The 27,857-nt window shown below is 47.7% G+C and overlaps 1 protein-coding gene and 1 pseudogene across 2 annotated transcripts in view; both read left to right on the forward strand.

Annotated features, from left to right (window-relative positions):
* SPSB4 (splA/ryanodine receptor domain and SOCS box containing 4) overlaps nucleotides 1–27,857 on the forward strand; it is a 95,508-nt gene that overhangs the window by 38,626 nt on the left and 29,025 nt on the right. The gene's annotated exons all lie outside the window — the stretch shown is intronic.
* LOC128591677 (elongation factor 1-gamma-like) lies at nucleotides 25,494–26,855 on the forward strand (annotated as a pseudogene). Its single transcript, XR_008381624.1, has one exon. The product of XR_008381624.1 is annotated as an elongation factor 1-gamma-like (transcript).

The raw sequence follows: 27,857 nt of genomic DNA on the forward strand, positions 1-27,857 counted from the left end.
TGCAACTGCAGAGATCAGTTGACGTGGTCCAGCCAATACATCCAGTGAGGACCCCAGGCATCCTGGACCTCAGAAAGGGGACACAGGACACAGAGGAGGCAGGGGGTGATAAAGGAGGGCTCTACAAAGGAGGTAACACTCTTGAGTCCTGAAGTCTGAGTATTTACGGAGCTTTACTGAGCAGGTAGGGAAGAGGGAGGGCTGGTGGGAGGGCACTGCACGCCGAGGGGACGGACAGCCCAGGCACAAGTGGGGAGGGATGAAGCGGGTATGGAGGAGGTAAAAACGGAGAGGAGATGTGGTGCTTTTAATGACTTAGCCTATCGCTTTTCTGGACTATGGTGAAGTATTTTCGCACAGACTTTCTCGAGCAGGCCTGCGAGCAGCCTCAGGGTCAGGAACCAGATGAGGTGATGGACACGTTTGGACAGAAGCTGTTACTTTATTCTTTGGGGAATTTGTCAAAAGCCAGTTATCTTTGAAAAACCAATTTTCAGGGATTTCACAGAAATCATTTCAGAATTTTTAGGTGTTGACAGCTCTGCTATTAATCAGCTGGGTGACCTTGGGAAAGTCACTCTAGGTCCTGCTTTGGAATTGCTCTTTTGCATTTTCTAAAGCAGCTGGTAAAATCTGGATATATTAACTTGCAGGAAAACGGGGAGATCCAATAAACACTTGTCTTGGTGGTGCTGGCCACTCACCAACCCCCTTCATTTTGCTCCTGCCCCCCTTCCCGACTTTTTATAAATTAAGAGAACGGCTAAGCAAACAGTTCTCCCCCTCCCTTCCTACCCCTCTGCCTCCTAGACTGGGAATATACATTGAGGTCAGCCTGGGATCTAAACCCCCAACTCTACCACCACATGACCCTGGGCAAATCAGTCTTTAAACTTATTTATTCTGCACATATTATTTCTATTGTTTGGGATTCATTGAGGGTACAAAGAATTAGGTTACACTGATGGCATTTGTTAAAGTCCCTCTTATAATTGTGTCCCACCCCCCAAGAGGTGTGCTGTACACCGTGACCCTCCCATCCCCTCCCCAACTCCCCTCTCCCCCCTTGCCCATTCCCCTACTCCCCCCCCCCCGTATTAGCTCATCTACTGCCTTCCTATTAGAATTGAATACATTGGATTCTTGCTTCTCCACTCTTACGATTCTTTACTAAGAAGAATGTGTTTTGACTCCATCGGGTTAATACAAAAGATGTAAAGTCTCCATCTTTGATAGCTGAACAGTATTCCATGGTATACATAATAACACAGCTTGGTAATCCCTTTCTGGGTTGGTGGGCATTTTGGCTGTTTTCACATTTTGGTGATTGGAAATTGAGCTGCAATAAACAGTCTAGTGCAAATGACCTTATGGATAAAAAGATTTTTTTTCTTCTGGGTGGATGCCTAGTAACGGGATTGCAGGATCAAATGAGAGGTCTAATTTGAACTCTTTGAGGATTCTCCATACTTCCTTCCAAAAAGGTTATATTAGTTTACAGTCCCTATTCTGCACATATTAATGAACACCCATTATTTGTCGAGCACTATTCCAGGGGACACTGGGACAAAAACACAAGCACTACACTAGAACAAAACAGCCAAAAATCCCATTCCTAATGAAGCTTATTTTTTAGTAGTGGAGATAGAAAATTGGTCATTACATGAACAGTAAAATGTGAGCCAGTGATAAGTGCTTTGGAGAAAAATAAAATAGGAAAGGAGCTAGAGGGTGTAAGAGGAGGCTGGGGTTTGCAGTGAAGGAGGGCGGCTGCTAAAGAGAAGAGGTCCCAGGACTGAGTCCTAAGGCACTGTAATGCTTCAAAACCGAGCCTCAGTTTCTCCTTTTGTAAAATAAGGATAAAAACTATAAGTACCCTACCATGGTTGTCATGGGGATTATTTAGTAACAAAATACAGAGGAAAAGTACCATAACATGAGTTCCTTCTACAGATAGAAATGATTGTCTCAACAAACATAAAACCATCTACTTATAAGTGCTTTTCAGCTTTTAAATCCATTTTCAATAATTTTTTTCCTATTTTTAGAGACAGAGTCTCTCTCTGTCACCTTGGGTAGAGTGCTGCTGCATCATAGCTCACAGCAACTACAAACTCTTGGGCTCAGGCAATCCTCTTGCCTCAGCCTCCTGAGTAGCTGAGACTATAGGCACCCGCCACAACACCCGACTAGTTTTTTCTGTTTTTTAGCAGACATGTGATCTGACTGTCGCTCAGGCTGGTCTTGAACTCCTGAGCTCAGGTGATCCACCTGCCTCAGCCTCCCGGAGTGCTAGGATTACAGGAGTGAACCACCTCACCAGGCCCATTTTCAACATATTTTTGACCATCCCAACTCCCTTGAGCAATAAGACAGGATATAATTCTCCCCATCTGACAAGGGAGAAACCCCAGGGTTCAGAGAGGCGAAGGGAAGTCCTCAGGTCTCCACCACATGCTGGTGACAGAGCCCAGGCTCGCAGGGGAAGCCCTAGACTCCTGCTTCTCTGATCTTTCTGCCACAGCGTGCTCATGCTGACAAATGACTTAATTAAAGTGGAGCGGGCGTTGCCTGCCAGCAAGAACGTGGATGCTGGCTTTGCTCACGACAAGGCAGCGCCCCCACAGGTGGTACCAGGGGCCCAGTTTCATGCTAAATGGCCAGGGGACACAGGTGGCAAGGCAGTGCTGTTTCCCTTTGCTGGACAGTTTTCTTGTGGAAAGCAGGCGAGAGGGGAGAGCTCATCCACACCTGCTCCCTTCCGCCACCACCTGCCTCCTCTGGAGCCCACTTGGCCCAGATGCCGCCTTTCTTCATAGTCAGTGCAGCACAGCACACAGCAGGAAGCAAACTCTGGAAGAAGCCAAAAACCCAGAATTAGCAGCACAGGGACAGAGAAGGTCTGGGTTTGCAGGAAGTAAAGTGTTGGTTTTGAGTTGCCCTGAGCCGCGTTCAAATCTCAGCTTTCTTTATCCTAAGCTGGGAGGCTGGTGTCACTGTTTCACCTCCCTGAGCTGCTTTCTCTCCTGCAGGGTGGGAGGGAAACCCTTGCTTCTCAGCATGGCTGAAGGCCTAGAATGAGCATATACAGACTGAAGGGCACAAAATGGGGGCTGATAAAAACTGAGTGTATTATTCACATTAGCATTATTGGCAGACAAAAGGAAGACTTCCAGGGTGCAATCAGGCTGTGTACAGCCAAGCCCTTCTCCTTCCCTAACCACATCTACCATTCTTACCATGAACAGATGCTCAATCAAGAGGTATTGATTAGAACCTACAGCACTTAAAGCCTTGTCATAGATGTGACTAGCACCCCTGTGCACTAGGAGTGTGCCTTGAGGCTGGAACAGAGCAGACCCTCCCAGCTACTGTCCTTGCCCAAGCACCCTTTCCAACACTGCTCCTCCAGCTGGGGCCCTGGAGACATGCCTGGCTCGGCTCCTGCTGTGGGGTTGACTGCTGCTGAGACCAGTGAGCAGCCTGGACCCTGTCCTACTACAGGGAGAGAGAAGGGAACCCTCCTGTGTGCCAGTGCACACTGGTTCTCTTAACGCCCTTGTCATGCTCCATGGCAGGGAGCGGCTGCTCAGCCATCTTTGGAGGTGCAGAGGAAGTGCTCAGACAGCACAGCTCTGCCCCTTCTCCTCTGTGTGCCTCCCTCCCTCCCCAGGCTCCACTCAGAGGCGGCTGTGGTCCCACCGTGGCTACCGGCCTGCAGTAAGGGCAGGAGGATGGCTCTGGAAAGGCAGTGGCATGGGGCTGAGCTGACTTGCCCCACAAGAAAGGTGTCAGGAACTCTCCTCGGGGAGAGGAAGAGGAGGTGAACGGTGGGGGCATCTGCAAAGGGCATGCAGGGAGATGAGGCGGTTTCCTTTCGTGAGACAGTCTGCAAGGTTTCTTGGAACTTAAACCTCAACATGCCAGCAGAATATGACGACAACAACAATAATAAAACAGCTGGTGATGCCATATATTGTGGTAAGCACTTTCCACATTGTAAATCTTCCCAGCAAGTCTGCAAGCTGCCCTGTAGGTTCTTTTGCACTTTATAGATGAGGAAACCATGGCTCAGAGGGGTCATTTAACTTGTCCAAGGGCACCCAGCTAATAAGTGACAGAGCCAGGATCCAAACAAACCCAGGTCTATTCCAGTCCAGTACCACACTCATTCTTCTAACTGAAGTGGTATTTAATTCATCAGAATGTTCCATCTTAGGTGACAGAGAAGCCCAGAGAGGTTAAGCTGGGATTAGTCACAGCCGGTGAAGCTTCCGGATCTACAGGGCCACCTTCCCTCCCTACAGTGCTGGAGAGGGCTTTGCGCCAGCTGCCAGGCCCAGCTGTGCTCTCCTCTCCCCCTCTTTTAGATGCATATTTATCTCACACACACACTTTTGTGAGTAGTTCAACCTCTGTAATAGGCTCAAACCAGAAGCCAAGGGTCGTTTTTACCAGCTATGTAGAAAGCGCCATGTGGCCACTTCTCTGACCACCTGGGGGCTGAGCCACACCTTGCTGAACTGGCCACATGGCACCCTCTGCTAACTCCCCATAAACCTCCTATGTGACCTTGTTCTGGTCACTGCCATGTTCTGGGCCACAGTTTCTTCTTCTGGGAAGTGGAGCTAGCAGCACTGACCAGCCGGGATCCCAGCACTCAGCTGACATTTAACAAACGCTGCCCTGTCCTGCCTGCTTCCCTTGACTGCTGGCAGCTGGGCATGCTTGCTCACGGTATTTCTATAGCAACACTTGCTGTGGCCTTGCTGCCCAGGGTCCCCTTCTGAGGTTGACACTGCTCATGTCCACCTACCTTCCTTCCTTCTATGGCTCCCACAGCAGCCCCCTTTCCTGCTGCGGCTCTCCCCACTTGACTGTGTGCCTAGTTGGTCCCTGTACCTTTGGCCTGCAGCACCTTGGCCTGAAGCATGGGGCCAGCACAGAGTAGGTGTTTGGGACCTTACCAATGAATGAATTGCTGAATTTGCTCCCGGGCTATATCCAGATCCCTGCTGGCTGCCATGGGGTATCCCGGGAAGAGTTTGTACCCCTGTGCTCACCAGGCAGTTGTGGGGAGATAGAATGGCTTTTTGTCCCCAGCACTGGCCTTGGAAGGAGCTGAGCTACACAGCTGTTCTCTACACACACTTCTGTGCCCTGAACTCAGAAAGAAGCTGGTAGAGCAGGGAAGGCCTCCCAGAGCAAGCAATTTTTGGGGGCCTAAAGAGAACATGGGTTAGATCTAGTGTTTGTTCTGGGGCTTTGCTTTTAACCACCCCCAAATGTCCTGTAACAAAATGCTTTCAAGTGGAAACCACTTTATTGCATCCTGAGAAAGACACTGGTGGCCCACTTGGCTGAGCTGCTGGCTAGCCAAAGCCCCTTAAAGCCCCCAACCGGCCTCAGCTGCCTGCACACATTTCTACTCCTGAAGGTTTCTTGCCACCCCACTGCCCCTGGGGACAGCCCTCAGTGAGCCCTCAGTCACTGCCAAAAGGATTGATGCGTCAACAGCCCAGCCCCCTTGCCTGTTGAATGGGGTCACTCGGAATTGTGCCTCTGGCCTCCCTGGAGTTTACACCCCTGGGCTCTGGTGCGTCCTGTAGCTGGCAGAGGAATGACCTTCCTGGAGTCTCTTGCCCAGTGTCTTGCCCGTGCTTCTCTTATCTCCAAGACCTCACACATGTTCTCTGTGGCTGCTCTGTCCCTCTCAGAACAGGTGAGACTCAGAAGTGCTCACTGACCCCTGGGAAGCTTGGCATGATTCTAGAGGAGAGCCGTTGGGGAGAGGCTAGACTAGCCTGCGGTGTGTCCTGCTGCCAGACCAGGCCCACCTAGCCTGTTCCTAGTTGAGTTAGAGGTGTGTCCTCCTGCCAGACCAGACCCACCTAGCCTGTTCCTAGCTGAGTTAGAGGTGTGTCCTGCTGCCAGACTAGGCCCACCTAGTCTGTTCCTAGCTGAGGCCAGAGGAGGATTGCGCACTGGGCGAGGATGATGCCACAGCCTCCGCAGATCCCAGGGAATGCTCCTCAGCCGCCGAGACTGCGGAGGGCATGTTCAGGAAGGGATTTCCGGGCTACTCTGAGGTGGAAAATTTGAGACTCTGAGCGCCTCAACAGCTGTGTCCTCTGTATTGTTTGGGCCGCTGCCTGGAGCGCCATGGCTACGGACTGAATACAAATGCATAATGGAAGAGGCTGTCCAGGGCTCAGAACAGACTTATTCACTCTCTGCTCACCCACCTGCTCCCTGCCCCGCTCCCTGGAGACTTTGCTGGGACTTGATGTTGTCAAAACTTATGTAAATCCTAATGTCATCTGGCTCTGTTGTCCACAGGGCCCCAGACAGCAGGAGGAAGAAGGGGGTTTTTACTTTGTAAGTGGGGGGGATGAGGAGGGTCCATGCCCAGTCAGACTTCCTGGGAAGCAGCTGGGACCCAGAAGACAGGGATGACTTGGGACCCGTCATGTCCTGTCCCCTCGGAACATTCTGGGTAATCTAGGTAGCCTACCCCAGTGTTTTTTGTGTAGGAGGCTGGCCTAGGGCTTAACAGTGCTGTGGGCAGAGCTACTCTCCCAGATGAGGGAGGCTCAGGGAGAGGGGGCATTAGTGAGATCATGAGTCCTAACTCCAGGGGCAGCGAGCTCCCATGAGCAAGTCTGGGTTGAGAGCCAGGGCTCAGATCTGCGCAAGAAGGGCAGAGGGCTGAGAATAATACCGGAGGACCAGAGGTGCCCTTGCCAGAAGCCTCAGATACGCTTCCCATAGAAGAGAAGCCAACCTAGGACGAGACGCTTACCTAGAGCCACGGGGGCGAGTAGCCGAGGAGATAAATAAGACGGCAGGTGAGTTTAGTGACCAAAAGAGGCAGATGTTTGGCGTGCTGAACAGTTAGGGCCTCCTGAATTGGGTTGTTGTGAAACCCTCACCTCCCTTCATCTAAACCTCATACTTCTTTTGATGCAGCCTCAAGTAGTCTTAGCCAACTAAGCTGCCCGCTCACATTGCCCAGTCTCAAAGAGCTTGTGACTCTCTCTTTCTCAGAACATAATGCCAAACCAACTCTCCCTGTCCTGCCAGCTGGGTTGATTTCCAAGGCCTAAAGGCAGGACTTTACAGGAATCCCTGATGGGTTCCACCTAACTGCACAATGCCAAATTTCCTAGAGTGTGGAGACCATCTGGGTTTCTAATCCACACTCTCTGTGTTATCTGTCTTTTCCAGCTTGTGCTGCTCACACATTTGTAACATCATAACAAACATGTTAAAAAACATATATAGCATAAAAGGGCACATGACTGTTACTTGTGTTGAGTTGCACTTGACTTCTTGACATAATCCTCTTTTCTGAGTAGATATTTAATTAAATATGTGTTAATTTTAATTTTGTAATTTTCTTGCAGTAGTTTTGAACCAATAAATTCACCTCATGTCTCAGATTTCTGTCTTTTTTTTTTGAGACAGAATCTCACTCTATTTCCCAGGCTAGAGTGCTGTGGCATCAGCCTAGCTCACAGCAACCTCAATTTCCTTGGCTTAAGCAATACTGCCTCAGCCTCCTGTAGCTGAGACTACAGGCACCTGCCACAATACCTGGCTAACTTTTCTTTCTTTCTTTTTTTTTTTTTTAGTACAGACGGGGCCTTAGTCTTGCTCAGGCTGGTCTCAAACTCCTGAGCTCAAGAAATCCTCATGCACGGCCTCTCAAATATTTTTTAAGGTCCTTAAAAAAGCTGGAGTCCAGAGCCCTAAGCCCCATTGTTGAAACAAGCCCATCACATTCTCCCTTCTGTCCCGGTCACCCCAGTGAGTGCCCTGGCTAAGCTTCCTGGCTCTGGTTTTCTTGTCCTCAATCTATTGCCTTTTGTACGTGGATTCCACATTCATCACTCTGAAATGCCATTTCTCCCCTTTCAATTCTTTTTTGACAGTCTGGGCAGGTGACTGGAGGCGGCCTGGATGGGGGGATATCCATCAGCTTCAATAAAACCACCCAGGTCTCATGGGGAAGGCATGAAAACAACAGAGGCTATGTTTCTGAGACTGCCCATGTTTCTCACTAAAGGCACATTTACCATATTCCTGATCCTTTCTGAGAAATATCTCTTAAGGCCTCTTGAGAGGCCTTTATTTTCTTTATTTTTTTCTTTTCTTTCTTTCTTTCTTTCTTTATTTATTTATTATTAAATCATAGCTGTGTACATTGATATGATCATGAGGCATCATTCACTAGCTTCACAGACCGTTTACCAAGTTTCACATATACCCTTGTAGGCCTCTTGACTTTAACTTTCCAATTCTCTTCCATATGGAAGAGAGACTGGCCACCCCTCCTATCAAATGAAGAGGGATGGGCCCTGGAGCCTGCAGATGCCTACATTTGGGAGGGAGGATCAGAGGGGAAGCTGGGCTATGGCTGATACCACAGAGCAAAAGGTCAGTGAGCCTCTGATTGGGTGGCAGAGGGGTAATACTCGATAATTAAAATAATCGTAAAAGAAAAAATAACCAATAGTAAAACCATTATTGATAGTACTAGTGACACTTTTCTGAGCACTTTACATGCATTACTTTATTTAATTCTCACAATATTCACATGAAGCAAAGACAGGCTTAGAACACATCACTTAGATGTCTAAAGTCACGGTCTGGGAGGACAGCCAGGACTGTCTGGTTCTTAAATCCATGCTCTTTCCTCTTCACCAGACCATTTTATTATGAACCAGCAAGTATTTGCCGATTCTTGGAGAAATGCAGCATTCTATTGATCCATCTGTCTAGTCCTTCCCCAGCACCAAAGGCTTAAATTACTATAATACTATGGTTAAAAATCTATTTTAAAGCTGATAGGACCACTCCTACCTCATTACTCTTTTGAGTATTTTTCTGTTCTTTTTTTTAATTAATTATTTTTTTTTTATTAAATCATAGCTATGTACATTGATATGATCATGGGGCATCATTCACTAGCTACATTGGTATAATCATGGAGCATCATTCACTAGCTTCACAGACTGTTTACCAAGTTTCACATATACCCTTGTAAGATGCACCGCTGGTGTAATCCCACCATTCACCCTCCCTCTACCCACATCCCCCCTCCCTCCCCTCCCTTTCCTCCTTCCCCCTATTCTTAGGTTGTAACTGGGTTATAGCTTTCATGTGAAAACCCTAGTTTCATAGGTAGGGCTGAGTACATTGGGTACTTTTTCTTCCATTCTTGAGATACTTTACTAAGAAGAATGTGTCCCAGCTCTATCCATGTAAACATGAAAGAGGTAAAGTCTCCATCTTTCTTTAAGGCTGCATAATATTCCATGGTGTACATATACCACAATTTATTAATCCATTCGTGGATCGATGGGCACTTGGGCTTTTCCCATGACTTAGCAATTATGAATTGGGCTGCAATAAACATTCTGGTACAAATATCTTTGTTATGATGTGATTTTTGGTCTTCTGGGTATATGCCCAAAAGGAATGTATTAATTTGCATTCCCACCAGCAGTGCAAAAGTGTTCCCTTTTCTCCACATCCACGCCAACATCTCTGGTCTTGGGATTTTGTGATATAGGCTAGTCTCTCTGGAGATAGATGGTATCTCAAAGTAGTTTTGATTTGCATTTCTCTGATGATTAAAGATGATGAGCATTTTTTCGTATGTCTGAAGGCCGCGCGCCTGTCTTCTTCAGAGAAGTTTCTCTTCAAATCCCTTGCCCAGCCTGTGATGGGATCCCTTGTTCTATTCTTGCTAATGCGTTTGAGTTCTCTGTGGATTCTGGTTATTAAACCTTGTCGGAGACATAACCTGCAAATATCTTCTCCCATTCTGAGGGCTGTTTGCTTGCTTTACTTACTGTGTTCTTGGCTGTGCAGAAGCTTTTTAGTTTGATCAAGTCCCAGTATTTTTGAAGCTGCTTCAATTGCCCGGGGGGTCCTCCTCATAAAATACTCGCCCAGACCAATTTCTTCAAGGGTTTTCCCTGCACTCTCCTCTATCTGTTCTTTTTTTGTGTTTACTTTTTCACATGAACTTGAATTAATCTTTTTGGTAAGGTCTCCAAAAATTCTATTGGCATTTTCATTGAGATCCTACTGCACTTGTAGATTATTTTAGGGGATAAGTGACATTTTCAAGGTATTGAGTATGCCAATCCAAACATAAAATGCATCTTTCTACTTCTTCAAGTTTTGTGTTACGTCCTTTGATATATTTAATTTTTCACTCTTTCAATTCTTACACAGTTCTTATTGTGTTTATCTCTGGTATTTTTTTTTGTTTTTATATGAAAGGAAGCTTATCTTCCATTACATTTTCTAACTCGTTTGTCTAGACAGGGGCTGTGGATTTTTGATTACCAATTTCCTAATTGTCAGCCTCATTGAGTTCTTATTTCTCTAACAGTTTCTCTCTCAGTTCTCTTGGGTATTCTCGGTATAGCATCATATCATCTGCCAGTAGTGACAGTTTTGTCTTTTTCTCTTATCTCATTGATTCCTTCAGAACAGTGATAAGGAATAGTGGTGCGGGTGGTTATCTTAGTTCATTTTCCACTGTTATAACAGAATGCAAGAGACTGGGTAATTTATCAAGAACAAAAGTTTATTTAACCTATGGTTCTGGAGGCAGGGAAGTTCAAGAGCATGTACCAGCATCTGGAGAAGGTCATCCATGGTGGAAGGTGGAAGTGAGCGCGAGATGGAGCCCAGATGGGGGCCAAACTTGCCTTTTTATTAGGAGCCCACTCCTGACATAACAAACCCATTCCCATAATAATGGAATCAATGTACTCATGAGAATGGGGTACTCATAGCCTTATCACTTCCTAAAGGCCCCGACTCTTAATCCTGTTACAATGGCAATTAAATTTCAACACGAGTTTTACGGGGGACATTCATACTGTTGCAGTGGAATATTATTATCTCTAATGACTTAATAATGTATTACCATTTGGCTATATCATAATCTAATTAGCTGTTGTCCATTTCGTACACGTAGGCTGTTTATAGATAACATTACAGATTGGAATGCTTTTGCTTGTATGTTTGCCATCCTTGTTATTTATGTCATTATGGTAGACTGTTAGGAGTAAATTTATGGTTCGGGGACTTGAACTGGCTTTGACATTGCTGATACAGAATACCAACTAATCTTCCAGCAGAGGTTTTTCTGTAAACTAAAAAAACGTGTATACATAAAAGCTTCAAATGTTGGTTTGTGCTTTAGAGAAATGGGGGATCATTTCCCTAGAATGTAATTTATACTATGTGAGCTTGGGTATTAGTCTTGCCAGGCTTAGATTTCTGTCAGGGTCAGCCATGGCGCAAGAATAGGACCCTGTGGCATCAGAATGGGCTGGTGCTCAGGCCAGTGCCCCTAAGCTGAGGTCAGTCAAGCATAGCCTCTGTTTGCCTCCCTCTGAGAATCCCCTGCTGTAGGGGACTCCTGTAAATGATGCAACCATCGGACATGTGCCCCAGCGTGTCTTAAGTGCACTTGTCCAGGACCAGGGAGCCACAGGTGTGTGGCAGCTGTGCGGACCCCTCTGGCTCCACATGGCTCTGCCCTCTCTGCTGCACATATATCTCACTCTCTCTTTCCCTGTCCTCCAGTGATACATCTGGGGGTCTGGTCAGCCTAACTACCCTGTGGTCAGCAGAGGGGCTGCGTCTTGTTCTTCCCTAGCACCCCTTGTCTTGTCTTCCCTGGCATGAACTAGACAGAGGTGTTATGAGTTGAATTGTGCCCCCCACAAATAGGTTGAGGTCCTAACCCCCTATACCTCAGACAGTGACCTTACTGGAATAAAGTCATGGCAGATATAATAAGTTAAGATGAAGTCATTAGGGTGGACCCTAGTGTACTCTGACTGGTGTCCTTATGGAAAGGAGAAATTTAGACGCTCACACAGAGAGACCATCATGGGAACACGAAGGCAGAGACCAGGGCGATGTGGGTACATGTCAAGGGAAGCCAAAGATTGTCAGAAAACCACTGGAATATAGGAGAGAGGCATGGAACGGATCCCTCAGAAGGAATCAACCCTGCCAACACCTTGGTCTTGGACTTCTAGCCTGAAAAACTGCAAGGCAATAAATTTCTACTATTTATGTCTCCCAGTTTGGGGTCCTCTGTTATAGCAGCCCCAGGAAACTGCATCCAGGACCAGGGTGCTTCTGCTCAACTAATGTGAAGCGAACTTTCTCCACATGCTCAGGAATGATTTGCCAAGATGGCTTGAACAGGTGAGACCAAGGGTGGGGAAGGAGCCGGATGGGAGAGGGCAGGAGTCTATTGAGTAGGAACCCTGAGTCCTGGGACTTAGCAGCCTCAGATATGGCCAGAACCTGGAGAAAGAATAGGAGGGTGCCCTGGTCCCCAGAGCTAACCACATGTAGCACTCTGGAGAATACTTTTCATGTAAACCTGTCAAGGAGTCCCTGTGAAGTGGCCAGAGCCCCCTCTCCAGGGCCCAAGCTGGAGAGCTGCTCCTCTGGTGGTAAAGGTGCACAATAGCCAAGAAAGGAATGGAAACTGAGGAGGCAAAGGACTAGCTTCCCCGAGACCTGCGACTCTTTGAGTATAAAGGACAAAATATGAGTTGTCGTGGATGAATGGTCCTGGCCCTAAAAAAATGCCACCCAGACCTTCTGAGGCCGGTAGTGGAGGAGCAGCAGCCCCCTGTGGAGAAGGGTGGGTAGACCTCAGAGCCCAACTCTCAGCACCTTCAAGACTGCCACGGCCCCCACCAGGCCAACCCTGCCAGGCTGTAGTGGCCTACAGGCCCGCCCTTTCCCCCTGTACTTGGCACGGCATACACTTAGGCTGGTGAAGACCTAACTCTGAGAAACAGACCTGGCAGGACCCAAGGCTGGGAACCTTGTTTCCAAGGCAGCACTTTCATGTTTCCGCATGGAGGCTACCTACCTGATGGTCCCTGCCCAGTACCTCACTCTGCAGCTGGGGCAGAGACTTCGGAGTCCAACTGCCCAGGGGAAAGCCCAACTGTGCCACAAGCTAGTTCTAGAACTGTGGCAGAGTTGCTTAACCTCTCCAAATTTCTGTCTTCACATCTGACAGGAGACATGAACCCCCACCTGTCAAAGCTGTCCTGAGGATTAAATGATATAATGGATATAAACTGCCCAGCGCAGTACTGGCACACAGATGTGATCACTACCAGCTGTGCCTTACTATTTATTACCTGCATCATATTCTCCAAGTGATGGACACCTAGATTCTTCCCACCTTACAGATGTTTTGACCTTCCCTTAAGCTAAACAACTGACAGCACACTAAATACAAGATGCATGGATGACGCGTTGCACAACTTAAATTAGTCACAACAGGTTCTGCACTATTCATCTCCATGCACCAGCCTAGTTACTAGAGACTTTTTAGGGTTTCCCCAAGGCATTTTAAAGGGATGCCTATAAACCCATTGTGCTTCCTCACAGCAGTACTCCTCCCCAAGGGTCTTTCCTCCGGGAATGCTCCTGCAGGGTCAGAGCCTCCCGTTGCGCAGCGGAGACCTTGGGATTCTTCTACAAATCATCTGGAATTCTGTTTGTTCATGCTCTCATTGATTCGTTCCCTTCTTCATCTCAGAGCAGGAATTACTCAGGCAAGAGAGGTATTCCCCAGCAGAAAAAGCAAGAAATCAGAGTTATGAGAGGGCCTGGGACCTGGGGCACCTCAGTGTGGCCAGAGATGGATCGAAGGGCATGGTTATTATTAGCTGGCTGATATTCACTAAGCAGGTACTCTGTGCCAGGGGCTGAAAATAAGGCAGTGAGCATGGCCGCCTGGGATCCCACCCTGGAACTCAGGACACAGCAGAGAAGGCATGATTACAGAAATCTTCCTGTGGTTACTGGTGTGCTTGGGTGGCACATGGCAAGTTGATGGTCCTGAAGTGTGCCAGGGAGGCCTGGCTTGTTTTGGAAGTCAGAGAAAGCCAATGTTGGGAACCTCTAAGCTCAGAGGAGGAATGAACTAGTGAGGTGTTTATTGTAGGGTGGGGGTGAAGGAAAAGGTATTCACGGCAGATGGAGCAGCACGTGCAAAGGCCCTGCAGTGGCAGGTGGCAGGCAGGGAGCATGGCGGGAAACAAAGCTGGGGAAGCAGGTGTCACCTCATGAAGGACAATGGAACTGAAAAGGAAGGAAAACTGTATATATAGGAATTTTGAGTAAGGATAAGGTGGGATGTGGGTGAAATGACAAACTCACTAACATGTCCAAGGCCAGGTGACTGGCACCTTTGAGATGTCTTGTGGTCAAAGCAGTTGCCCAAGGCAAGCATTTCCAGGAAGGAGAAAGCTGCTTGGCATTACTTGTCAAACCCCAGGGGGCATCCAGGCTTTGCACTGACCTTTGGGAAGGGACCACACCTCCGCCCCCTCCTTTTCCTGGACTCCAGGGACTCAAGGGCCATCCTGCTTGCTGTCCCTGGATGCTGACTGGCTGTGTACTCACCATGCCCAGCCCTACCCTCTCCCCAGCCCCTCTCTTCTCAGATGTTAAAAGAGTATTTCCTACAGCCCAAACCAGACATGGTCACTTACAAAAAAAGATATGTCTCCCAAGTGGCTGTGCCTGTGCTACATAAGGTCTTTGGCATCTCTGATTTCCCAAGAACTAGAAATCAGACGCAAAAACTGTTTGCAACAAGCTTTAGAAACCACAGTCCCAGAGGGGCAACCTCTGAAGACAGCAGCCTCCACTGACCTGGAGCCAGGGCCCCCTCTGAGCGGCTCCACTCGCATGCCCTTTCAAGACGTAATTAATTCCAAAGCAGAAGCTGAAAAAACATGAACTCTGGGGTAAGCCACATCCCCAAGACAAGGCAACTGGGACTTGTTAGTCAGGCACTGTGTGGGCACAGTGGAGCCCCATAATGGGAACAAGGGGCTTCCCACCCAGCTCACGTGTCAACCCAAGGTAACAGCAGCATAGGGACAGCTCACCATAGCCCTGGCCCTGAGAATGAATGAAAGACTCGCTTAGGACCTGAGAAGGAACCGACTCCTGTCCTGAAGTTATTAAAGGTCTCTCAGATGCAACTTGCAATTCACTTATACCCTCTTGGTCATCTGCCTCCTACTCCCTCCTCAGAACAGAAACAATAATGAGAGCAAGGGGTGGGTGAGGCTGAAGACAAGCACACCAACCTCAGGGCCTGCCACTGCCCAGGGGTCAGCAAGGAACTCTCCCAGGGCAGCCACCTGGGGCCATTCAGCAAAGCGTCATGAGCCCCAAACCTCAGCAGCCAGGCAGAGCAAGGCCAGGCTACCACCAGTGACTTTTCTTTTCTAATTCTGAATCTTCCAAAATGGATTCAATTATGTTTAGAGTGATAGGTTAGACGAAAGCAGTAGTGCGTTTGCGTGATCTCTTCTCACCCAAAGAAATCAGACTAAAAGTAGGTTGGTCAATGAAAAGGACAGTTGATCAGAAAAATTCACTCATGTTAAGAAAGCTCTTTCCCCAATAGTTTCAAATAAATGAGGTGTCAGTGAAATAAATAATCCCAGCCTCACACAATGAAGACTATCCCAGGAAGCATGTGATTTCTAATGAGAGCTCCGGGCAGTGAGGGCTGTCAGCTTAAGGAGAGAAATGGCCCCTGTGGGTACAGAATTTCAGAGGGTCTGGCTGAGAGGACCTCTTGCTGAGGGTGGGGAGCAGTGAGTAGAAGGACAGAAAAGGGAGGGTGCTCTAAGCAGGAGGAATGGCAGGAGCAGAGGTGGTGGGGAGTGTGGAAAGCACCCCATTTGGGGGGGAATGGGCAGAAAGTGTATGAGACTAGCAAGAGGGAAGTTTGTGGGTGTATTCCTTGAGGAGGGCCTGCAGGAACCAGCTTGTGGCCCGCACACACTGCAGACACCTCCCAGTGGCTGCTGCAGACCAGCACAGAAGCTTCTTTTCGGATCCTCCCCAGGATCTCCTTTGCATGGCCAATGGCTGGAGTTGTCTTTGGCAGCTCAGATCCTGGAAGTCTGTGAGAGGAGATGGCCTGGTGGGACTGAGAGGCTGCCAGGCATTGTGACCTGCCCACAGGTGGCCAATGTCAAGCGGGCAACGGTATCTGCAGACTTCACTGCCCAGACCTGAGCAGGGCCCACCAGGGTGTCCTGGGAGCCAGCACAGGCTGCACAACCGGCCATCACAAGTAAGCCTTTGTGCCCTGGTTTACGAAACCAGCCAAATATTTTCCCTGTCACTTTATGAGGTGCTAGCTCTACCCATTCAAGCTGGGAAAAATAAAGCGTCACATAATTTGCACCATTAGAGTTGAGAAGGTTTGAAGTGAACCAACTCCTTTTAGAAGAATTCTGTGCCCCTGGGAAGGCCAAGGGGAAGGAGTGAACCCGGGGCTCTGCCTTTGTGAGGGGCAGGCACTACCAAGTCAGCTGCAAGGTTTGCAGCTCTGGAGAATGAGGCCCTGAGCCTAGAAAGTCATCAGCACCAAGATGGACTATGTTAGATGAGGAGACTGAATTCCCTGAGAGTTTTTTTTAATCCCAGTCAGCCTCATCCTTGAGAATGTTTATCATTGTGCTTTCAGGGACTGTTTAAGCCTCCTTTTCATAGGTGAGGCCAGAGAGACTTACACAAAATGGTAAATGGGAATTCTACAGAACTTTGCCACAAGCCAGAAAGGGTTCTAGAAAGGTTTCAGAGCCAAGATGCATGGTGAAAGATGTCACATTTGTTAAATAGGGAATCTTTCCCCCAATTTATATTTTTGATAGGCTTATCAAAGATCAAATGACAAGTGTCTGAGTTCAGACTTAATAAAAAAAAAAATAATGAAAGAAAGATGTCACACACTAAAGTCAAAAAGCATTAGCCTCTGCAGTAAGCCGGGAAACAGCCACCATCATCCTATGATTTCTGGCCTCCCCGTGAGTTTCCTCATGTCCTACAAAGTCCTCCTTTCTTACTGCATATAATTTCATTGGTACATCAGCCTCCCTTTCACCTCTAGTAATAAGTGTCATTCATTGGGGTATCTGCTATATTGTGCCAAGCATTTTGCTAAGTATCTCATTCATTTATTCAACTGAGATTTATCATACATGTATTCTATACTATCCCCAGAGGATGCCACAGCCCTATGCAGAGTAGTATTAATTCCACTGTTGCAGATGGATAATTTGAGATCAAAGAGCAGAAGTGACTTGGAAAAGACATACAGCTAATGCACAGCGGAGCTTGGTTTTACAGCCAGGCCAGTCTAACTTCAAAGCTTGGCTTTTCTCCTCCCCTTCACTGGCAGAGTTGGAAAGAGGCAAGTGATTAGTAAAGAAGAGACAATATAACCTTGATTATAATACTTTGTATTTAATAATATTTTGTACTTTTATAATACTTTGTTTACCTTAGAAGCTATAATCAAACTGATTGTAGTTTTATATGCTTATTACCTTTTGAAATGAAGTAAAATAAAAGTGGATCCATGATGGCCACTCGCAGTTCCACTCTGCATGCAATAACTCCACATCGCCACCTGGTGGTAGAGATTTTACGTAACGGGAAGGAAATTTCACCTAAACCGCGGTGGGCCTGTGGGAGGGACCTGTTCTGACTACGATGTGGAAGGGACTGTACGTTTCGGGAATGAGCATTCAGGGGGTGCAGTCCGTGCTCCACCCTAGACAGGCACCCTTGGCACTGAGTCCGCCGCTCCAGCTCCGTAGGAGGTAGATCCTTGGTTATGCAGCTCGTGCGTGGGCTGGTATTCCTGGAGACTCCCTCCTAACACCGACGTTCCCTGAGTCTTTTGTTGTCCCCTCCACGTGGTAATGAACTAAAGGAAAAACGCGCAGGCCAATTTTGAGGCATCAGTGGGGAAGGCGGTGTTGGGCGAGAGAGTGGGTCTTTCTGTGAAGACAGTACTTCCTCCTCCAGTGTTGGGCTCGGCCTGGCCTCAGGCAGCCCCCAGCCCCCATGGTCTCTCGCCTCCTCTGGGATCCTCTCTGGTCCAGTTCCTCTTAGGGTATTTCTCACCCCCATGCCTTTCTTCACTGGACCAAAGACCCTCCGCCACACACGAGAGTGTGTTCATCAGGAATTACTGCTGATCATAGTTCAAGACTCAAGTTCAGGATCTGGAGAGGCAGAGGTTTTCTTAGTTGTATTCTCTTGTAAGGTATTTTGCCTTCATAAAGTGAATGTAGGTGCTTTTATCACTGAGCAATCCCGGAGTAAATATGGTTTCAGCCTCACTTGCATCCGGGTTCAAATACCATTACCAAGATCTGGGTTCTCTCCCTCCTCTAAGCTCCTCTTCCCTCGTGTCTGCTGGTGGCTTAGGGGTGTCTTATGGGGCTTCAGGACCACATACTCTCACCCTACGTGAAATAACACAATCTAAGCAGTGTTTTCACGTTGATCCCCAATCTCCCATTCCACAGAGCACCACCCTTGAGCCTCTCCCACACACATGCTAGAGACCTCATAGAGGGACCTCTGGAATGGTCAGAGTCATCTTTCATCTTCTTTCTCAAGTCCCCAAAATACTTAAAGGAGCCCTTAGGTTTCCTTTTTCTGCCCTCCTTAAGCATAGGAGCTTGGTACCATCGCAAGTCCTAGGATGCATTCTGATTGGCCCCACTTGCGGCACAAGCTTACACCCTGAACCAATCACTGTGGCTGCTGGATGGGAATGGGCTGATTAGCTCAGCCCGGTGGTAGGCTCCACCCCTGGAGCTGGGGTGCGGCAAAACCTCCGGAAGGAAAGCACTCTCCAAGGGGTTCTGAAAAAATTTTACCAAAATAAGAGGCAAAGGATGCTGGAGGCAAAACCATCAGAAATCCTCTAGTAACTAACGTAAGGGTTAGCAGAATGAAAGTTTATAGATGATTTATTTTTTGAGTAAACCCAAGTGATAATCAAGACTTTATGGTAAGGTCACTTCCTTCTCTGGAAAGGTCTCTTCAGTAGCTGAGAGAAGGGGGCTGGGCGGAGCCTATGTCTTGTCCTCCCACCTTCAACTGCGGGGGTGGGCACTTGGACGAAGATGTATTTCAACAGCAGGGTCTCTCCAACTCAGAACCCTGAAGAAGGGAGGCATTTCCTGAGGTTTGTGACTTTCCCCTGGGAGCATGACTTCCTTGTGAAAATCATCCTATAACCAGGGGGACAGCCTTACATCCCCTCTGCTGGGCTTAGCAGTCCACTTGTTTCTTTGTAGTGGCTTCTCCCTCTGCTCTACTCTGCTTGGGCCAGTTTTCAAAATTCGAGACAGTATGTCTAAGTGGGCAGGGCCTTAGGGACTCTGGTCCTGCTGTGGAGGGGGATGAAAGGGGACCTAGGTCTTTACAGAGTTCATGCAGACAGTTAAATCACAGAGCCCAGGTCCCCTCTGCCCAGCAGCCCTTACAGTATGTGCCTTGTTTCCACCGGATTCCCCAGCAGGCAGGCAGGGAGGCAGCCCAGGGGAAGGCCCAGATGACACCTTTGCCGTGAATAATCCACAAAATCAATTATCCATAGTCAGGCAGAACAGCAGGGCAGGCCCCTCAGTGCAGTTGCTGGGTGATCTACTAAGATTACTTCTTGCTGTAGGGCATCCCTTTCTAATTGTCTTTTGCTCAGACTCATGGTAAAAATTAACTTTCCCTGCATTCAAATGAAGCCAAAGGGGGAGGTGGTATGAAAGCAGAGGCTTGATTTTTGGTGGCTAAGCCACAAGGGAGTCATTCCGAGGCATTACTCAGCGCATGTTCCATCTCTCAGAGATGCAGATATCATACTCAGCAACATTGTGTGTGGGGGCCTGGGATATATCCTAGATCAGACCCAGGCTCCACCTCAAAGAGCCTCTAGTTTATTGGGGTGGCCATACAGATCTTGATAATTCAGTGAGATGAGCATCAATAAAGGGCCCTAGCAAGTGCAGAGGGGAGAGAAAAACAGCAGGTGTTTGGGCCAGCTGTGCGCCAGGGACGTGGGAGTAGAGATTTGAAGACATTTCTAGATGGAGAAGGGCAAGACAGGAATTTCAGGGAGGGCAGAGCCTTTGAAACGCGTGACAGACTTTGGGGGATTGTTAAGAGGACTAGGGTTCCCAGGGAGAGAGGGAGAGTCATCAGCAAAGAGACCAGATCATGAAGGGTGACCTCACTGGTCTAATTGGTCATCTACTCATTCACTAAAATCTGGGTCTTTTGGAGTCCAGCATTTTTTTAATTTAGATTTTATGTATTTTAAATACATTCATAAGAATTAATTAAAACAGGACTTCGTAAGTCTCCTGCCCACCTTTGCCCCAGCCACCTTCCCCAGAGGCAAGCAGTGAAGTCAGATTCTGGCATGTGCTTCTGAGGTATTTCCTACAAACACACAGACAGCAGCATCCCCCGTCCCCGCCGTGCACCTTGCTTCCTTCACTTCACACAGCTCTGAGGTGACGCAGCACATGGAGGGCTTCTGCCTTCTTCTTGACAGTGGCGGGAGTTCTGGTGTAGCCCCAGGTCTAAGTTCTAATCCAGAGCTTAGAGACCTTCTTGTTCACCCTCTTATTTTACAGCGAAAGGGGCCAGAGAAGATGGGGAGCAGACCCACATCACCCAGCTGTTCAGGGTCTGAGCCAGAACTCAGATTCAAGTGTCTGCCTCTCATATCCATCCTGGGCCAGCCAGGTCCACTTTCTTGCCAGTGGTCCTAATTTGTTAGCCCTGAAGTTGGAAAAATTAATGTGTGAGGCTGCCGGGTTTTGCAGCCCTTACAGGCAATAGGGAGGTGCATCCATCAGCCTCTCCATGTGTGAGCTCACACTTCCACAGAAGTCTCATCAGTGTCCTTCCCTTCTGCCCTTCTCTCTTCTCCTCTTCCTCCTCCCCACCCATATTCAGCAGCCTTGTGTCAAGCCTCTGCCCCATCCTAGTCCCAGCAACTGGTCACTATGGCAACGAGGGCCTTCCATCAAAAAGTGGCCTTCCAGGTATTTTATTTTGAGCCCCAATTAAGCAGGGCAGGCGGTGGGCTGGGAGCAGTGCAGGGAAGAGTGTTTTATGGCCTGTGAAAGAGCCCAGGTGCTATTTATAGCTCCTTAATCGGTGTTGCTAAATGGGGTCTTAATGCAAGTCCCCTGGCAACTGTATACTTTCATCACCAGGAATCTCCTCCCTGCAGCCTGACTCCTTCCATCTGTGGGCCTGAGGGGGGTGGAGGGGACGGTGCCTCCTTTGTGCTCAGCAGCTGACAGCCTGGCCCTTCCGACATTCTCCTGACACTAGTGGGCCCTCTGCAGCCCCGACTTCGGGGATTTTAGCTCTACAGCTGTTGCTTCCATCAGGAACCCAGAGTCTTCAGGAAGTTGTCTGTCCTAGGAGGAGATTCTGTCCCCAGCCTGCCACCTCTGTTCCCCAATCTCGCCTTCAAAACCAGAGTAGAAAGAGGAACATGTGTGGTTGAACACACCCACGTTTACGTGGATGCCCAGAAAGTCCTTTCCATAGTGTCTCATGGGTTAACAAGCAGTTTCACTCATTAAAACAGCAAATTAAACATGCTCCCCATTCTTACAGCTGGGGAAATTGAGAATGAATACCCATTGCCAGGCACTGCCTTGGAGTTTTATATGCACCATTCCCTTCAGTTTTCACACGACTGATTTTACAGAGAAGGAACCTGTATCAGTCAGGACAGGACAGGTCTTGCTGCAGTAACAGATAATGCCCACTTCTCACTGACTTCAATCAACAAAGGTTTGTTTTTGTCCACACGACATGCTTGTCACTGGATCGGTGGAGACAATTCCACAGGTTTGTGTCCTCATTTCAGGTCCAGGGCTGAAAGAGCAGCCCCCAATTATTACTAATGTGAAAGAGAAGGCAGCGGAGCACGTCCTGGCTCCTAACGCCTCCAGCCAGCAGTGACACACATCACTTCATACCTAACTCCAAGTGAGTAGGAAAAGGTAAGCTGATCATGTGCCCAGAAAGCAAGTGCTGGAATCTTTGAGAAAAACCCCTATGACCCCTACAGAAGTGGAGGGTCCCAGAGGTGATGCAGTTTGCCCAGATCCTATGGCTCCTAAGTGGTAGAGTTGTAATGTGAACTCTAAGCTGTTTCTCCAGAAACCTGTTTCTTTTCCCCATAGCAAGGTAGCTATAGAGATGGGCTTTAAAGTCAGACTTCTGGCTTGAATCCCATCTCTGGTATTCACCAGCTATGTCACCCTTGTTAGGCAGTCTCTTAACTTCTCAGAGCCTCATTTATTCATGAAATGAAGATATTAGTGCAGGACTCTGTTCTGAAACCAAAACTGTGTTCATAAGTTTGGCCAAACTCATTTGGCAGCCAGTTTCAACCTAAACTGGTGTGAACTATTTATAGTCACTCCTTCTTTCACTTGATGTGAGTAGTCATAGGTTTGACTAGAGAAATATTAAAGTGTTTGAGTGCAGGCACTGACCCAGCCCAATGGCAATGTTATACAATACCAGGCACATGCAACCTAATTACTCAACTTTTTTTTTTTTTTGGATAAGGAACAATGGACCCCATGGGTTTATCATGAGTATTAAGGGAGATGATGTGTCAAAAAATTCTGAGCACAGGGCCCAGCACACAGTGCGTGGTGAGTGCTCAATGCTTACTGGTTATTCCTGGTCCCTAGATGGGACTGCTGAGGCAGGAAAAGGCACAGCCATGAGAGATTGCCACATGAGCTGAAACTAAAGCAAAAATGAGTGGGTACCCTCCAGTTTGCACAGATCAACATCAGCAGGTCTCTTGGTTTCCCAAGTGTTCTGTCCTAGTAAAAGCTCTTCAGGGCCTTATTAATCGTTGGGTGTATTTTTGTAATGATTCACTCTTGACAGCAAATAGAGTGTTTGGGAAGGTCCTCAGAAAAGACAAAGTGCTTTGTAAGTATAAGGTATTGTTTTCATACTTATTAAATTTAATGTGCCTTTTCCACTGGTCAAGTGTCTGAAGTTTCAGCCAGTCATTCCCTTCCCTGACCCTTAGAACTTGCAAGGGGATTCCAAAACCCTGAAGACCTCAGAGCCCTACCTTACTGTTGGAACCTAAGACCCCCACCCTCCATTCCAAGCAGTTTCCCTTCTATCTGCTAAACAGACTGGAGTTTTGCATCAATTCCATTTGGCATGAAGCTGCCTTTGAAAAGACACCTGCCCTTCCCCTCCCAGGTGGATAACCACAGCCCTAGGAGAACTGAGTGCAGGCTACCACGTGGTGGTCCACATGGGGGCTGTCCCCGCCTGGGCTGGGATCACAGCCAACCACTGGCTCCAAGCTCCCTCATGCACGTTGTGACCTCCCTTTGACTCACTTTCCTCATCTGTAAATGAGGATTTTAAGGAATTCAAAGATTAATCTATGGGAAGTTCTTAAAACAGGGGTTTATGCAGTAAACACTAGAGATGCTGGCTGCTGTTACTATTTCTTCATGGTAAATTTGTGAGAGAGCCTTCCATGGAGAGAGAGAAGAAATTGTGTCCAATTAAATTCATGTATTTGCCCTCTGCCTTCTTCATGGGACATCCCATCGTGACCCCTAATGGGTTACAGGGTGCCAGACCCTGCTCCCTTCAGTCCCCAGAGTAGCCAGGAGAGGCCTGGGGCAGCAAAGCTGGTAGACGGACCCTGTGTGGTCTTAGGGAGCTTTTCTCAGGGCTTCTCAGCAAGTGGCCCAGGTAGAGGGGTTCTGGCCCCCTAGGTAGCTGTTGCACAATGGGCAAGTGAATTCTGTTACCATGCGCTAGACAGATGCCTGGACAAAGCTCCTCCACATTACCCCAGTTGCTCTCCTATACTCTGTGCATCTCATGCTGAACAAAAGGTCAGGAAGCAGTGCTGTAAATTCAGTGCAAGGACCCAAACCACAGTGAGATGCCACTTCACACCACTTCACTTCAATAATAATAAAAAAGAACAGAATGGAAAATAACAAGTACTGGCAAGGATATGGAGAAAGTGCTGGTGGGAATGTAAAATGATGCAGCCATTGTGGGAAACACTTTGGCAGTTCCTCAAAAAGTTAAACATAGAACCACCATAGGACCCAGCAACTCCAGGCCTAGGTATACCCCCAAGAGAAATGAAAACATGTATTCCAGTATTTATCCATGAGCATATATAGCAGCAGGATTCACAATAGCCAGAAGGTGGAAACAGCCCACAATGCCCACCAGGGGGTGAAATGTGGTATATCAGTACAGGGGAATACTATTCAGTCATAATAAGGAACAGAGGCAGATGAGTAGCTTCCAGGGCCTGGGGGAAGGAGCAAAGGCCAGTGACTGCTTACTGGGTGCAGGATTTCCTCTGGGGGTGATGACAGTGGTTTGGAACTTGTCAGAGGTGATAGTTGCACAGCATTGTGAATGGACTAAACACCACTGAATTATATGCTTTAAAATGGTTAATTTTGTGTTATGTAAATTTCACATTAATTAAACAGTGATAAATAAATGCAGTGGAAGGAAGTTGTCACCCAGATTCAGTTGGCAGGGCAATTGTGTTCATGTAGAAAACATCAGAGGAGTGAACTCAGTCAGTCACCCTGAGCCTGGACTGAGAGGACACCATTCCCCATGACTCCCAGGAAACTGTGCACTCCTCAAACTGAGGGCATCTGACTCATTTCCAACTCCCCAGCACCTGGTCTGGCACAGATACTGATAACAGAGTTCAAGATATGTGGGATACTTATGGGTGACTGACAACACAGGCTAACTGTATCCCCTGGCTATTCTTACCCTCTTGCTGAGCCCGTAGCTTAAGTTCAGTACTCAGTTTCCTCACTGTGAAATGACATGGGACAGCAGTGCTGAGTCACTTGATGTGCCAGCCCAGCCCAGCAAGATGATGCATCTAACCCAGTGTGGCCCCACAGGTACCTTGGCAGGGGTCAGCAGAGTGCAGCTGCTACTATTCTTAGGCTATTACTGTTGTTATCCAAGGTCAAGGAATTTCTCCATCTGTGTTCCTTTGGGAAACTGACTTTGCTACTACCTGAACTGAAGTATTTTTCTGCCTTTTCCTAATTCATGCATATAAAAAATTAATTTTCTGTGTTACTTTTCTCTACTGATACATTTTTGTCCTTAAACCTCTAACATCTGCTACCCCCTATCTGGAGTAAAATAAGATATAAAGTATCTCTGGAAATGAAACACTGCACAAAGGGGATGCAAATATTTTTTCCACAAAATGGGCGAAAATATTTACAAACTACCCATCTGACAAGGGATTAATAACTAGAACATATAAGTGTTCTCCAAGAACTCAATAGAAAAAAATCAAATAATCTTATTAAAAATGGGCAAAGAATCTGAACAGATGTTTCTCCAAAGAAGGTATACAAATGGCCAACAGGTTTGTGAAAAATTGCTCAACATCATTAGTCATCAGAGAAATGCAAATCAAAGCTACAATGAAATAGCTTCTTGCTCCACTTAAAATGGCTTTTGTCAAAAAGACAGGCAACTTTCTCTGCGGAATCACCATGGTGGCTGGGACCCTGTACACTGGGACCCTGAAAACTGGGGGGCCTTCAAGGCCCTCATTGCTGCTCAGTACAGCAGGGCTCAGGTCTGCGTGCTCTCCACATCACCCCACTTCCACTTTGGGCAAACCATCCACATCCCTCAATTCCTGCTGGCAAGGTTCCAGCATTTGAGGGTGATGATGGATTCTGTGTGTTTGAGAGCAATGCCATTGCCTACTATGTGAGCACCGAGGAGCTACAGGGGAGTACTCCAGAGGCAGCAGCCCAGGTGGTGCAGTGGGTGAGCTTTGCTGATAGCGACATTGTGCCCCCAGCCAGTACCTGGGTGTTCCCTACCTTGGGCGTCATGCATCACAACAAACAGGAGGAAGACAGACGAATTCTGGGGCTTCTGGATGCACACTTGAAAACAAGGACTTTCCTAGTAGGCGAATGAGTGACACTGGCTGACATCACAGTTGTGTGTACCCTGTTATGGCTATCTAAACAGGTCCTGGAGCCTTCTATCTGCCAGTACCAACCACTGGTTTCTCACCTACATTAACCAGCCCCAGTTCCAGGCTGTCTTGGGGGAAGTAAAACTGTGTGAGAAGATGGCCCAGTTTGATGCTAAGAAGTTTGCAAAGAGCCAGCCTAAAAAGGACACCCCATGGAAAGAGAAGGGCTCAAGGGAAGAGAAGCAGAAGCCCCAGGCTGAGAGGAAAGAGGAGAAAAAGGCAGCTGCCCCTCCCCTTGAGGAGGAGATGGACGAATGTGAGCAGGCCCTGGCTGCTGAGCCCAAGGCCAAGGACCCCTTTGCTCACCTGCCCAAAAGTACCTTTGTGTTGGATGAATTTAAGTGCAAGTACTCCAATGAGGACACAGTCTCTGTGGAGATACTGCCATATTTTGGGGAGCACTTTGATAAGGATGGCTGGTCCCTGTGGTACTCTGAGTACCACTTCCCAGAAGAGCTCACCCAGACCATTATGAGTTGCAACCTCATCACTGGAATGTTCCAGTGATTGGACAAGCTGGGGAAGAAGGCCTTTGCTAGTGTTATCCTCTTTGGCACCACCAACAGCAGCTCCATTTCTGGAGTCTGGGTCTTCAGAGGCCAGGTGCTTGCCTTTCCGCTGAGTCCAGATTGGCAGGTGGACTATGAGTCATAGACATGGCAGAAACTGGATCCTGGCAGTGAGGAGACTCAGACGCTGGTTCGCGAGTACTTTTCCTGGGAGGGGGCCTTCCAGCATGTGGGCAAAGCCTTTATCAGGGCAAGATCTTCAAGTGAACATCTCTTGCCATCGCCTAGCTGCCTGCACCTATTCTTCAGGGAGATGGGGGTCATTAAAGGAAACTGAACATTGAAAAAAAAAAAAAAAAAAGGACAGGCAATAACAAATCCTGGCAAGGGTGTGGAGAAAGGGAAACCCACTACAGTGTTGATGGGGAGGTAACTTACAGCGCAACCGCTGTGGAGAACAGTATGGAAGTGCCTCATAAAACTGAAAATAGAGCTACCTTCTGACCCAGCAATGCCACTGCTGGGTTTATATCCAAAGGAGGGGAAATTAAAAGTATATTGAAAAGGTTTCTGTACCCCCATGTTTATTGCAGCCCTACTCATGATAGCCAAGATTTGGAATCAACCTAAGTGTCCACCAATGGCTGAATGGATAAAGAAACTAGTTCAGAATACAATGAAATGTTATATAGACACAAGAATAAAATCCTGTGCAACGACATGGATGGAACTGGAGAATGTTATGTTAAGTGAAATAGGCCAAGCACAGAAAGACAAATCTCATATGTGGAGCTAACTATTAAAAACAATTGATCTCTTGGAGACGGAGAGTATAATGATGGTTACCAGAGGCTGGAAAGGTAGGGGGGATGGCTAATGGGTGCAAAAATATGGTTAGATAGTTAGATAGAATGAACAAAATTTGATAGCATAACCAAGTGAGTATAATTAACAAGTTAGGGTATACTTTAAAATAACTAAAAGTCGGGAGGCGGAGCAACATGGCAGCCGAGTAACAGCTTCCTTGCATCTGGGCACCGTGAGTCTGGGGATATAGGACTCCAGGCACCTCTGGCTGGTGGGATCTGCCTATCATCACCCCTGAGAGGATACAGGGAGTCAGCGAGAGACTTCTGGACCCCAAGAGGAGGACTAAAACAGTGGAAAACTGGCCAGTGGTCGCGTGTGTTCAATCCATCTAAACCCGCCCGCAACTTCCACAGGCACGAGAACTTAAAGAGCAAGAGGAAGTGAAAGGAAAATTAGGGCAAGGAAACAGATAAAAGAAATCACCCATGAGGAAGAATCAGCAGAAAACTCCAGGCAACATGAAGAACCAGTCCAGAACAACCCCG

Source organism: Nycticebus coucang, chromosome 8 (assembly GCF_027406575.1).
Source record: "Nycticebus coucang isolate mNycCou1 chromosome 8, mNycCou1.pri, whole genome shotgun sequence".
Lineage (NCBI taxonomy): Eukaryota > Metazoa > Chordata > Mammalia > Primates > Lorisidae > Nycticebus > Nycticebus coucang.